Source organism: Diabrotica virgifera, chromosome 10 (genome assembly GCF_917563875.1).
Source record: "Diabrotica virgifera virgifera chromosome 10, PGI_DIABVI_V3a".
Lineage (NCBI taxonomy): Eukaryota > Metazoa > Arthropoda > Insecta > Coleoptera > Chrysomelidae > Diabrotica > Diabrotica virgifera.
Window position 1 is genome coordinate 26321072 of NC_065452.1, and position 15189 is coordinate 26336260.

Genomic DNA, 15189 nt, shown 5'->3' on the forward strand with positions numbered 1-15189 from the left:
TTGCTACAAAATATCATGCAAGGAAAAATAGCAGGCAAACGCAGTCCAGGACGAAGACGAACCTCATGGTTGAAGAACTTGCGAGATTGGTATGGTGTTGATACAAGCATGCTATTTAGGGTGGCAGTGAATAAAATTAAGATAGCTATGATGGTAACCAACGTTTTGAAAGGACATGGTACATGAAAAAGAAGAAGGCATGTTCGCGGCGTAGGTTGGGTGGTGCTATATTGCTAAGGATAGGTAGCCACATTGTAGGGATGGGCTTAATCGTGCCTGTTATCATACGCATAGAACGGTTTAGTTGAGTGTCGACCAGGTGGGTATACCTGCTATTTAGCCACACTGGTGCACAGTATTCTGCCATCGGATATATCAGGCCAAGAGCATTGGATCCTATCATTGACTGCATAGGGTGGAACAGTTGCGATTCACGTAACTTACGTAATATTTTATAAATTTTAAATTGTTTGTACTACTTATGTAAATTATTTTTTAATATTGACTGCTTTACGGCGCGGCGGCCGATATTGCACTCTAAACCTAACAATCAGTTAGGGTATAGAGACTCAAACGGGTTAAGTGCCAATATCAGCAAGTACTGTTACTTGTGCTTGTCTTAATTATAATAACTATGCAATTTGAGCGATCGATCAAAAACTTTTACGAACAACAACAGCTAATTTGTTAATTTTTTTTTATTCTACTGACAGATTTATAATGTATATATTGTGAAAACTAATTATTGTAACATAACATTGTGTACATGTATTTATAGATAAATATTTTGATGCTGTGGACCCCCACGTAGTGCCGCAGAGTTTCTGTATTATATTGTTGCGTGTTTTCAGTTTTGCTGCTGTTTTCGTCAGGTGTTATCTGAATGTGAGCGTTCTGTCTAGAGTCTAGAGTAACCCCAAGGTATTTCGGGTATTTATTGTGTTGCAACAGTTTGTTATTAAAATACACTCGCAATTCTCTGTTTGCCAGCCTGTTGTTAAGATGAAAATCTGATACTTCAGTTTTTGTAGTACTTGGTTGTAGTCTCCATTTCTTAAGGTATTCGCTAAGGATGGATAAGCATTCGTGAGAGTGATTTCTGTAGTTTCTAACGATTGGTGGCTTGTTGCAAGAGTCCAGTCGTCAGAAATATAGGGGCTGAAAAGTAAAGGGGCAAGGACAGAACCCTGTGGAAGGCCATTGTTAAGTTTCATCTGTCTACTCAACTCCTTTTTCATTATTATCTGGACGGTTTTGTTTGTCAGCATGTTGTCAATGAGGTTAATTATTATCTTTCTGCAGGGGATAATACGGGCCAGTTTATGTATTAATCCCTGTATCCAAACAGTACCATATGCTGCTGTTAGATCTATGAATACTGTTGCTCTTTTTTGTTTCTTTTGAAAACTAGCTTCTATAAAAGTTGTTAATGACAGCACTTGGCCCGTACAGCTTCAATGAGGGCGAAAGCCAGCTAGTTCAGTGGGGACGTTTTCTAGTATCCTGTGACTAATTCTGTTGAGGAGAAGCTGTTCTAATAGTTTATATACCATGCTGAGTACCTATGGGGCGGTAGTTTTCTGGCTTATCGTTTGATTTGCCCGGTTTCGGAATTGCAATTATCTTTGTTCGCTTAAGTGAGAAAGGAATGTTGCCTGACTGAAGTAAATCATTAAAGAACATTGCAAGCCACTGTTTCGTGTATGCACCACTGTGTATCAAGAACTCAGGATGGATACCATCAAACCCAGGTGCTTTACCTGATTTCATTTCTTTCAGCCTATGTGTGATTTCACAAATAAGAATTTTTTTTCTTTATTAACCGCATCAACTAGTAATGAGTTATTAGCGGGAGACAAAAAATAAGAATGTTTGCTGAATATTCGGAGTCCATTCAGTTCGTTTGTTTTAATGCCCTTAAGTCTCTTTTCACGTTGGTAGTATGTGTTCGATCTCGTGGAACTCTGTTTAGAGATACTATATGGGAGGCCAACTTGTTAGGAGACATTTTAGACTCTGTGGATTCCAGCTGGTTAGCTCCTTCAATTTTCTGCAACAGGGACCATGCCTGCCGGCTTGATTTTTTGAAGTCAAGGTTTTCGACAGTCTTTATCCATTTTTGGCGTCTAGCTGTATCGACGTTGTGTACACACAAGTCTTCTTCTTCTTCTTATACTTGTTGTAGATCTGTCGATCTGTTAATTCCGATGTTGAATCATTTCTTGAGAGGTAGACTGCCAGCTATCTCTCCATCTTTTTGGTGGTCCTCCCCGGTGGACGCTTGCCTGCTAGTTTTCCTTCTAGAGCAATTCTTGGTAGTCTGTGCTCCTCCATTCTTTTTACATGACTGAACCATTCTCTTCGTCTTTGCCTGCCCCATCTGACTATATCTTGCACGCCACATTGTTCCCTGATGATGTTGTATCGTATTCTATCTCTTCTTGTCTTCCCTGATATTGCTCTTAGTGTCTTCATTTCGGCTGTTCGTAGCATGCTTTTGGTTTTATTGGTGTCTTCTCTTGATTCAATGCCATAAGTCATAACAGGTCTGATGTAAGTTTTATAAATTCTAACTTTGCTGTCCATTCTCATATATGGGTTATTCCAGACACACAAGTAGCATCAGTTATTAAAACCTAGCATAAGAGAAAAAAATGTTCACCTACTCTAAGATCTTCTGTAATTCAACTTATTAATAGTGATATACAAAATATTAACATTGAAGATAGAAATACATATACATATCACATATAGATAAAGTTAAAAACTCCTATCTATATAGATAATTTTGAAAGTATTTTAATTAATTTAGCAGTTGATAGTGACAATGACCTGACAAATTAATATTTTCGTGTAGCTGTCATAATTTTTTTAAATAAATATTTAATTCATATTTAATAAATATTTCGTATGATTTATTTCTTCAATTTTGTATGTTCATATGCAAAACCTTTTTTAAAATTGGTATGATTTTATAACTCTTAATGTTATACGTAAATCTCGTATACAATTCGTACGGTCATTTTAAAAGTTCAAAGCACGATATCACGATATCTTCAAATGAGGACATCTTGTAGTGACTGAACTGTGTGTGCATTTTGAAATTATAAAACTAATATAAAAAATTTGCAAAATATCATTCTCGCTATGTTGCAAATTTCAGATGTTCAGTTTAAAGTAATTGAATTCGTGAACGAAAGGGTTAAAAAGGAAGTATTGCTTCAATCAAATTAATGAAGTAATTAATCTCACATGAATAATTATGATTCATATTGTCGCATTTATTGAAAATCGTTAAACACGTATGAATAGACACCTGTAATGTGGGATTCCCTTTAAATTCAAACGCCCTATTCACCTACTGAATGACTTTACCCATTCAAGAGTTACTAAAAGGGGGCAAGGTATTGTCGAGGTCATACGAAAACATCTGGTTATTACTATTCACATTCTGAATTCTAGATGTTTTTTTTATTTCGCTATACACGTGACAGCATACAGGTAGGTAGGTGGTCATAATGGCGATGGGTACGACCGTATCCTTTTAATAGTTTTCGGGCGGTTGCCTGCATAATAAAATATATTTTTGCGTATTAATAAATCAAAGGTTAAGAATTAAATATAATACACATATTATATTGAACTTTATAGTAGTAGGTACTTCAGTATTCAAAGGATTAATTTAATCTACTTTTATTATGCTATTATTATTATAATGAAAGTACCTAACTATCAGCAGATATAATTATGATTCAACGATGCAATTATACAAATATAGATTTGTATTCATTCCATTTTTGTTTGGAGTATTCTCTGAATAACAGTTTCAGTGATAGTACAGAGTATATATGTCTAAAAAAAACGCGAAAAAGAAAAAATTTTCAAGTTCTTTGCAACCTGAAAATGCAGCAGCATTATACGCATCGAGGTATCTGGTTGAATCGAAGAGAAGAGGATATGGGACTACTGATGATGGGGGCAAAAAAGCCCCGAAAACGGTATAGACTCTTCCTGCACTCTCCGATTTAACTAGGATATAATGCTGCTGCATTTTCAGGTTGCAAAGAAATTGAAAATTTTTATACATTTTATTTTTAATTTATTTACTCTTTTGTGGAGTACTTAGGAAAACTTCTTGTTGAAACTTTACCACGCTGAGCAGATGGGACGTGAATTATTTAAAATTCCCATCAATCTTAATGTTCGTCTCGGCACTCGTATTCCGTATGGCTTATAATTTTTGAAAGCCGCGGAGGTAGTAACCAGGGAGTTTCCATCTGTTGTCAATCTAATGGTATGGAGAACGATATTTATTATCGGTTTCTGTGCTACTGGATTGAGAACTTAGTTTGAATTATTATTCTATATGTCTTCTTTTTAAAGTGCCATCTTCTTTCGTAGGTTGGCGATCATTATGACTATGTATTTTTGTATTCTGGCAACAGCTGCTCTAAAAAGCTGATCGGACGATCAATTAAACCACTCTCTGAGATTACATAGGCATGACATTCGATGCCTTCCAACGATACGCTTTCATAGAATCTTTCCCTGCATGATATTCTGCAAAAGAAAAGCTGGTATATATTTTCCTCCCATTATCATATTATGGTCAAAGTATTGTAGTTTTCGTATCTTGATTTCATTATTCAGTGCTGTTTCTTTTGAAAGTCTTCGTAGGACTTCTTCATTCGTCTACGTAAATCTGTCTACGTAATATATTCTTAGGATTCTTCTGTAAAGTCACATTTCCAAAACTTCCACTGTTATCATCATCAGTTTAGTCAGAGTGTCTGCCTCTATGTAGTATAGGAGGATACTGAATATGTTACATCTAAACGCAAGAATATACAAAAACTTTCTTTTCGCCATTCATCTCGACACGCATCTGGTATCTCGCCAGGTCAGGACTTCATTTATCAGGACTTCATTTTTATCACGCTACATTTTACTGCTACTGCTAGCGTCAATTTGTCGCTCGTGGAGCCGTTCGCTAAGGCCACACACGGGATAATTTACGGCGCCGTAAAAGCCGTAAAATAAAGCGCAAAAATGGGTCCCACGGTGAGAGTAGTAGGTGGCCAGACTGAGCCGTAAAATATCGCGCAGCAACATCGAACATCGAACGGGCCCATCTTCGGCGTCGTGTCGCAATCGAAGGGACGAATTCATTTTATTGGCCGTCGCGTAGTGCACGAAACAAAAAATAAACATCAAGATACTTAGTAAGCAGTGTACTGAACGAAATTTGTAGTTCATCTAGCCACAACAACGACCAAAAACCTGTATTTTTATCTCGCAACACGCCGTAATTTACATCCCCGTCTGGCCATGCTTTTTACAGCAGTAGCAGTAAAAGGAAGCGTGATAAATGAAACCAACAGCGATAATACTGGACGGCCCTACGGAGCTGAAAGTTGTCGTTCAAGATTGGGGACAGGCGCGTCGTCAATGTAATGTCGCAGGCGGATAGGTCCAGGGGGTAAATCTACCAGTTTATACCTAAATTTTATATAGGGATGGTCACTTCTAAAACTTCCTTTTGTTGTAAGATTAACACGTGCCGCGCTATGCACGTTGTAAATTCTCGCTCTCATGGAGCCATGATTTTACAGTTGTGCTGCCGCCGTAATTTTACTGCTACTGCTGGCGTAAATTTATCGCTCGTGGAGCCGTTCGCTTACTGCCGCTTAATTTTACAACGCTTAGGCTAAGGCTCCACGGGCGACAAATTTACGCTAGCAGTAGCCGTAAAACGAACTTAAGGTTCCGCGGAACGGAATAGGAATAGCCGAACTGAACCGACTACGCACAAGTCCTGTAGTCGGTTCAGTTAGGCTATTCCTATTCCGTTCCGCGGAACCTTAAGTTCGTTTTACGGCTACTGCTAGCGTAAATTTATCGCCCGTGAAACCTTAGCCTACGGCTCCACGGGCGAGAAATTGACGCTAGCAGTAGCCGTAAAACGAACTTAAGGTTCCGCGGAAAGGAATAGGAATAGCCGAACTGCACCGACTACAGGACTTGTGCGTAGTCGGTTCAGTTCGGCTATTCCTATTCCGTTCCGTGGAACCTTAAGTTCGTTTTACGGCTACTGCTTGCGTCAATTTCTCGCCCGTGGAGCCGTTCGCTTAGCCTTACTGCTCTTACGGCGCCGTAAATTAAGGCCTGTGTGGCCCTAGGGTAAGCGCTGTAAAATTAAGCGACAGTAAGCACTGTAAAAATCATGGCCAGACGTGGATGTAAATTACGGCGTGTCGCGAGATAAAAATACAGGTTTTTGATCGTTGCTGCGGATAGATGAACTACATATTTCGTTCAGTACACTGCATACTAGGTATCTTGGTGTTTATTTTTTATTTCGTGCACTACGCGACGGCTAATAAAATGAATTCGTCCCTTCGTTTGCGACACGGCGCCAAAGATGGGCCCGTTCGATGTTTATGCGCGATATTTTACAGCTCGAAAAAGAGTGACACCAGCCTTCAGGACAAACAACAACTCCAGCAAATATATTAAGAACAACAGCCAAAAGAAAAAACATTTACACAGTATACACAGTGTACACAGTGGTGTATACAGGGTGTAACAAAAATACAGGTCATAAATTTAATCACATATTCTGAGACCAAAAATAGTTCGATTGAACCTAACTTATCTTAGTACAAATGTGCACATAAAAGAAGTTACAGCCCTTTGAAGTTACAAAATGAAAATCGATTTTTTCCAATATATCGAAAACTATTTGAGATTTTTTGTTGAAAATAGCCATGTGGCATTCTTATGGCAGTAGCATCTTAAGAAAAAATTATAGTGAAATTTGAACATCCCATAAAAATTTTATGGGGGTTTTGTTTCTTTAAACCCCCCAAACTCTTGTGTACGTTCTAATTTAATTATTATTGTAGTACCATTAGTTAAACACAATGTTTTTAAGACTTTTTTGCCTCTTAGTACTTTTTCGAAAAGTCAGTTTTTATCGAGATATTTTGAATATTTGTCAAATCCACCACATATTTGTATATGGTTAAGTACGATTATGGAGACTTGGTAATAATATGAAAATTTATTTATGATTTACATTTTTAGGTATATTTTGAACCATATTAAAAAGGAAGCCACATCTCGATAAATAGTGCCTTCTCGAAAAAATATAAAGAGGCAAAAAAGTTTTAAAAACACTGTGTTTAACTAATGGTACCGCAGTAATATTGTAATTGGAACGTACACAAACATTTGGGGGGTTTAAAAGAACAAAACCCCCATAAAATTTTTATGTAAACATATTAAAAAATAAGCCTTAACTCGATAAAAACTGCCTTATCGAAAAAATACTATGAGGCAAAAAAGTTTTAAGAATATTGAATTTAACTAATGGTACCACAATAATAATTTAATTGAGACGTACACAAAAGTTTGGGGGGTTTAAGGGAACAAAACCCCCATAACATTTTTATGGGGTGCACCAATTTCACTATAATTTTTCTTGAAGATGTTCCTGCCATAAAAATGCCACATGTCCATTTTCAATAAAAAATCTCTAATAGTTTTCGATATATTCGAAAAAATCGTTTTTCATTTTGTAACTTCAAAGGGCTGTAACTTTTTTTATGTGCATATTGTACTAAGGTAAGTTAGGTTCATTCGAACTATTTTTGGTCCCATAATATGTGATTTAATTTATGACCTGTATTTTTGTTACACCCTGTATATGTGGTGATAAATCAAAAAATTATAACCATAGAAGTAATAATTTTTTTTAATATTTAAAAATTATCTTTTTTCCAATTTAGAAATAACTTTTTTTAATTCAGTACGTAAAAGAAGATCTAGAAACATGTAAAAAGCACTCGCAACAATGATTGTATAAAACGTAATGCAGACGTATTTACATGAAAATAATTTATGTGTGTCACATTGAAGTAGCAGTAGCATCCTGTTCATTTTTATTTGGGTCGTGTTGTTAATGTTGTAAAGGAAGGCAAAGCAAAGGCAGGCAATATAAAGGTCCCTGACCCTCGGCACCATAATATTACCTCACGAATAAATTGGGAGACCTACCCCAATCTAAATCTAGGTCGAACTAAGTGCAAGTTATGTGTTCGGTTCGGTTACGGGTTATTTCTGGGCTCCTGCTACACAATTAATTCAATGAGACGGTTACTGCTTTGAGAAAACGCTTTTTATTAACATAATATATTTAATGATGTTAATATGCATTTTATTATTAAGCTCCTTTATATTTAGGCTAAGATCCTATATAACGACGACCTGCACCGATCTGTTTATTGGACAAAAATTATTTGACATGTAATTTAGTAGGTACTTATGTTGAAAATTATAAAAAACAAGAGGTGCCAGATTTGACATGTTTATAATTATTATAGTCCAAGGCGCATCTGTAAAAATATAAGTACATTTGGATGTTGAGAGGTGACTCAATATTTTTTTTGCAGAAATTGCTTGGAAATGACTCATATAATAATAATTGAGTTATCCTCCCACGCAAAAAGGTCCGGAACATTGTTTAAATAATCAAAATGTCAGAAAATGAAGAAAAAATTCGATTTTTTTCTTGGTTTTTTTATTATAACTTTAAAAGTATTCATTTCCGAGAAAAGTTGCACTGACATAAAAGTTGCGTAATTAAATTTCCTAAAAGATAGAATTGGTTAAAAATTTTAAAAATTGTCACCCGTGTTGCAAAATAGCAATTGCGAAAAATCCATAAAAAAAAACAAGTATTTGCATTTTACGTTTTTTAATCATTTATGCTACACTTATGACCTTCATATTTCACGCAGTAAAACCTTATGATATAATATAATAAAACCATACAGTAAATTTCATTAAGATCGGTTTAATAGATTTTGAGAAAATAATTTTGCAATCCAGTTTTCGCAAAAAAAATTTTTTGCAGGACTGAAAATAAAGCAGATAGCAAGTTGAATTTTTTTTACGTATAGAAGAAAACTGTACCTTACATTTGCAATTTGCAAAATTAAAATCGGTTAATTAGTACGGCGTCAGGATTTTTTTAAACAAACATTAATTTTTGGTGTCACGCGCAGGACAGCGGATACGTTTACTCTGATTCGACATTCCAATGACCTGTCAAAAATTATCGAATATTGCGGTTGTGGACAAACAAATGTGTTGTTAATAATTGTTAAGTTGGTGTTTTAGTTTTTATTTTTGTGGGAACAGAGACAAAAGTAAGTTCATACTTGTAGTGACTCTTTAAATAGTTTTACTGTTTAAATGTACCCAATTACACATGCGAACTGGACGTTTTAAAGTTTTTGACAGTTGGTCATAATATTTGCTTATTGTCTGAATTAATCAAATTAGTTTGATTTTTGTGGAATTAAAATACAACAAAATATAGAGTAAGAAAATAATATATTGATAAAGATTGGTAGAAATTTTGTTGGAGATCAAATTGTGTAACATTTTACACTTTCCAAATAGAATATAAGGGAGCGTTCAAGTTACGTAACGCGATTTTTGAAGATTTTTAACCCCCCTCCCCCTTTGCGTAACGCGCTCTTATGGGAGTTTAACTATTGCGTAACGCAATGTTTGAAGATTTTTGACCCCCCCCCCCCAACCTGCGTTACGTAATACTTGAACGGTCCCTAAATACATATGTATAATTTTTCATTACAATACTAAAATATTTACACCTAAGTACCTGTTGCTTTTAAAAACTATTTAAAAAGTCACTACAAGTATAAACTTACTTTTGTCTCTGTTCTCAACAATAAAAACTAAAACACCAACTTAACAATTATTAACAATACAGTTGTTTGTCCACAGCCGCAATATTCGATAATTATTGACAGGTCATTGGAATGCCCAATCAAAGCAAACGTGTCCGCTGTCCTGAGCGTAGCACCAAAAATTAATGTTTATTTAAAAAAATTTCGGACGCCGGGCTAATTAACCGATTTTAATTTTGCAAATTGCAAATGAAAGGTACAGTGTTGTTCTATATGTAAAAAAATCAACTTGCTCTCCGCTTTATTTTCAGTCCTGCAAAATTTTGAAAAATTGCATTTTTTTTGCGAAAGCTGGATTGCAAAATTATTTTCTTAAATTCTATTAAACCGATCTTAATGAAATTTACAGTATTGTTTTATTGTATCTTAAAGTTTTTCTGAGTGAAAAAAGTAAAATGCGAATATGTACTTGTTTTTTATGGTTTTTTTTCGCAATTATTGCTATTTTGCAACAAGGGTGACAATTTATAAAAATTTTAACTAATCCTATAATATTGTAGATTTAATTACGCAACTTTTATGTCATTGCAACTTTTCTCGGAGATGAATACTTAGTTATAATCAAGAAACGAAGAAAATAATCGAATTTTTTCTTACATTTTTGACATTTTGATTATTTAAACAATGTTCCGGACTTTTTTGAGTGGGAGGATATCCAATTATTATTATATGAGTTATTTCCAAGCAATTTTTGCAAAAAAGTATGAGTCACCTCTCAACATCCATCTCAAAACAGATGCCCCCTGGACTATAAATTATTTGGTCGATCTGTTTGAAATTTATACACTGTAACTCTCAACTGCCATATTTTGGACTGTTACTTAATAATTAAAAAAATTCTTGGTAAGGTAAAGTTTTCATCCTAATAGCAACATTAATAATATTGAAAAATATTAAAAATATTACTAAAAGATTTTTAAATGAAAACTTGTTGGTCCATTTCCCTGGTAACACCTCCATGGCTTCTAAAATTTGCAAGCCAGATGGATGCTGAAGCGAAGAAGATAAGAGGGAATTCAAAAAATTTACAATTCACGACCCCGTCTGTTCAGCTGGTAAATTCCAACAGAAAATGGACCTAGTTACTCAAAGGAATAAAGACCAATATAAAAATAAAATAAAAATTCCATTTTTATTCAGTTTCAATGCGAAGGCAAAACCATCTTATTTTTCACTTAGAACAGGGAGCGCAGTCCAGCACTCTGAATCGACGATTTTCGACTCTTATTAGAGTCATCATCGGAGAGGCGTAGGCCTGCTGCTCTCTACTCGAAGTGACCAAACCATGAAAGTTTATCCCCACATTGCAACTGACGTCAGTGGCGTAGCTGAAGATTCAGGGGCCTCCCCGCGACAATTTTTGTGGGGCCCCTTATTATAAACATAACGACAGCATAACAGTGTAATTACTAAAATATGTGTAAATGACAATATTTGGCCTTTCTTTAATAAGTCGTCATGAGTTAGTGTTAATATATTTTTTGGGAATAGACATGAAAACCTATTATAAGTACCTTAATCCGACAAACCTATTAGTAAGTTGTTGCAATATTATATCTAAATTTACATTGAAAACATTAACTTCAAACCTTTTTTTGATAAAAATTATTTTTTTTGTCATACCGGTTTAATATTGTGTATTTATTATTTAGTTACGAACCACATAATGGTAGGTACTTTATGCCGCGCGGGCATAAAGAAATTACATATTGCAATAGAAAACAAAAAAAAATCAAACATTTCATTTAATCCAGTATTATTTTCTGCCATCCATTGTTGAAATTTAGCTTATTCCTTGTCGTACGTTTCTTTGGATTTTTTCGGTAACAGATTCTCAGTCGCTTCTTTTGGCTTTTTCTATTTCTTCAGAAATATTGAATTTCTCTTGCGTTCTAACTTTTTTGACAATGTCACATAGGAAAACTGTGTGTACGTTAATAACAAATTGCTAACCAACATCACTTTCCTAGCAACGGTACTAAATACCTGCTGTGATACAATATTACTTCTAATTAATATAAAATAAAATTAAAACTTTAATAATTTATGCAATGAACCGGTATGACATAAAGTTTTGTATGCACCACGTGATTATTGATTATTAGATGATTATTAGATGTTTATAGCCTCGGGCGACATAATTATAAACTCTCGGGTCAGAGGCCCTCGAGTTTATAAGCTTGTCGCCCTTAGGGTATAAAAATCTATTTGCCCTTGAGATACATAAATAACTATTTCGTCCCAGCTGAGCTCATCGTAAAATTTTGTTATAAGTATGTACGTTTTATCCTTTTATTTTTAAATTTCGGTATAATACCCCACCAATAAAGGGAGACCGTCAACTCTGCCGTTTCATACTGCCAAAGTTTTGATACTTATTAGATTAATAAAGTTAAGTATTTTAGATTGAATAGTAATGTTAACGACAGATTCAAAATTATTCATATGCCTAATAATGCTTTAGCTTCTAATTTTTTATCGTGTTGTAGATAGCAATGAAATTTTCGTTAAAGATTTCATTAGTTATCGGAAAGCTCGAAGCAGAGCCATAACAGCATCATGTCTGGATAACCACCGGGTTTCATAGAACCTTTTAAGTGTTTTTAAACACGATGAATCTAAAGTCGTAATAGTAGGTACATAGTACATCCCATCTTTTAATACTTGCACTAAAAAAAACATAATCTTTTAATTATATCCTAAAAAAAGCAACTCATGTACACCAGCAACGGCATCATTCAACACTATTAGGTGCAGATTATGGGATGCACAATGAATGTCAATGAACATAGGAAGCTATTTTTTCCATGTCAGTTATGCGCCTTTGTACGCCTGGATATAGGTACACCACTCATAACGCTTGCCCCATCATACCCCTTTCCTCTGCAGTTGTGTATGAAGAGGTGCTTTAATTGTATAAATTTTCAAAATTTCATTTATAAGACCCTCTGCACTCTGCACTCTGGTCTAATATGTGAATAATTCCCAAAAATTTTTAAACAACTTCTGCTTTGGAAGGTAAATTATCTTCATCGCAAGTTATTTTTACATACCAGAAAATAAAACTAAGCTGATCATGTTTTGAATTATCTTGAGTGGTATCAAGAATTTTTGAATAAAAACAACTTTTTTTTAATTAAATTAATCAATTTGTTTTCAGTTTCTTGAGCCAGCAAATTTATAACGTCGTTTTGTATTTGGGAGCTAATGTAATTTGTTTTTAAGTTATTGTTTTTATCGATTAATTTAGCTAAAACACAATATATTTAGCTAGTAAAAGAACCACCGACAAAAAATTTTTTGGGGCCTTTTTTGGACTCACTTTCATTTAAACTACCAACATGTCCAGGAAATGCTAAATTGTACCCGGAAAGAGTAAGAGTTACGTCAATTACCCGCTTCATTACTTCCTTCCAAGTTTCCTATTTTGATGCTTATTAGGAAAATATATTTTGGTCCCCAATTTAAAGAAAGTAGAAGTATTAAGCTTGAAGGCTTTAAGGGGCCCCTCCTAAGGTCGGGGCCCCCCGCCTTGCGGGCCCGGGCCTGTCAGCTACGCCACTGACTGACGTGTATGGAGTAGATGACTAGCGTCGTCTGGCAACTGAAAGGTAAGGTAAAACTTTTATAAATCCTAAAATTTTTTCGGCCCGGGCAGATATTATTCTAGATTTTTGAATCATATAAATATGATCGGTTTAGAACGTCTTGCGGCGTTGTCCGATTCCCAAATTCCATTCCTTCGTATTTTGCCACAGGTTTTTTGGATCATTCTCAACAAAAAAGGTCTTTTGTAATGTTTCTCATAAGTTGGCCGTTTTCGAGTTATAAACAAATTAAAACTAAAAATAAAAAAAGTGAAAAATGACGATTTTAAAGACTCAGAAACATAAGTGAAAAATATCATTTATTTAATTTAGTAACTAATTTATACATTCATAAGTATGGTAAAATATTTATTGTAAAATAATTTAAAGTTATTAAATTCAATTGAATTGTACTAGCATACGATTTATTTTAATCTTTAATTACGTTTTTATTTTCATATTTGATATTTTAGTGCATGTTTCTAAAACCAGATTATAATGATTTTTTTTGTAAAAGATTTTTTAATAAAAAATCCGCAAAAAGTTATATCTATAGATTTTTTTAAAATATCTAAAAAACTTAACATGCTAGGTACATACAACCTTATACCAAAAGAAAGGTTGTAATATTTACTACAAAATGCAAAACTAATATACAGGGTGTCCCATTTAAAAAAAATGAGAAAATTTTGTATTTGCAAATAGTGATCACACTGTATATTTTATGGCTAAAAGTAAAAGATATTAAATTATTTAAAAATAACACTATATTATAAAAACTTTGACCTATCACTTAAATTCTTATTACCTTGGAAACATAATCCACAACCCTATAAATATTACCATTTTTCTCAATAAAAATGTAAATATTTCGAAAATTATTAACTTTAGGCCTATAAGACCTTATATAAATTTTTCATATTTTTAAATAATATATTCAAAAATGATTTAATATATAGGGTGTTCCATTTAAAAAAATGCAACTTCGGTTCATACCGTCGTTCTGACTCACCCTGTATAATCGAAAATAATTTTAAATTATAGACGTCTTTGATACACATTAATTTTGATTTAAACATTTTTTTGTATATCCTATAGTTTAGCCGTAATCAAAGAAAACCAGAGGTTTGGAGCACCCTGTATATCTGGCTTTAATTCAACGTTCCAATGAACAGACCAAAGAGCCAATAAACTGAGTCTCTCGTTTCCCATTTTGTTTCTAGGTAAAGTTTTTACTCGCTTGCTTGATTGTTGAGAACAAAAATGTTCTACAGTGGCCGTTGTGAAAGGGATAGTTGCCAAAATTGTAAGGAATTTGTAAATGTTTTGGAAAAAAATCTTTATTACAATAGGTTTGTTCGTAGAACGATCAGCAACCGTTGCCAACCATCAGACGCATGCGCGTTCGTAGTCTACGAACGCTAACTGTTAACTGCGCAACGCTAACTGTTCACTGCGCATGCGTCTGATGGTTGGCAACGGTTGCTGATCGATTGGATCGTACTACGACTGTTCCATTACGCGGAGAACTTCGGTATTTAGTTTAGTTATTGCAGTTACACCATAACATATTCAGCATTTATTATTGCTGTAAGGAAAGTGTAGTTGGAGTACCTAATACGCAGACAAATTTTCTAGCCATTTTTATTTTTCTGTAGAGGTAAATCCAGGTAAAAGAATTTGAAAGGCTGATACAATAGTTCCGTTTTTGGTAAACCTGATTTTTAAATTGGATATAAGTTGATCCGTCTACTGAATAAAAACAGAAATAATCTTTCTGAAAAAATAATACTTTTGTCCACTTTTCCAAAAATAAAAACTTG

General features: G+C 34.2%; 1 protein-coding gene across 5 annotated transcripts in view; it reads right to left on the reverse strand.

The window, feature by feature from the left end:
* LOC114342253 (trithorax group protein osa) overlaps positions 1-15189 on the reverse strand; it is a 449443-nt gene that overhangs the window by 274795 nt on the left and 159459 nt on the right. The gene's annotated exons all lie outside the window — the stretch shown is intronic.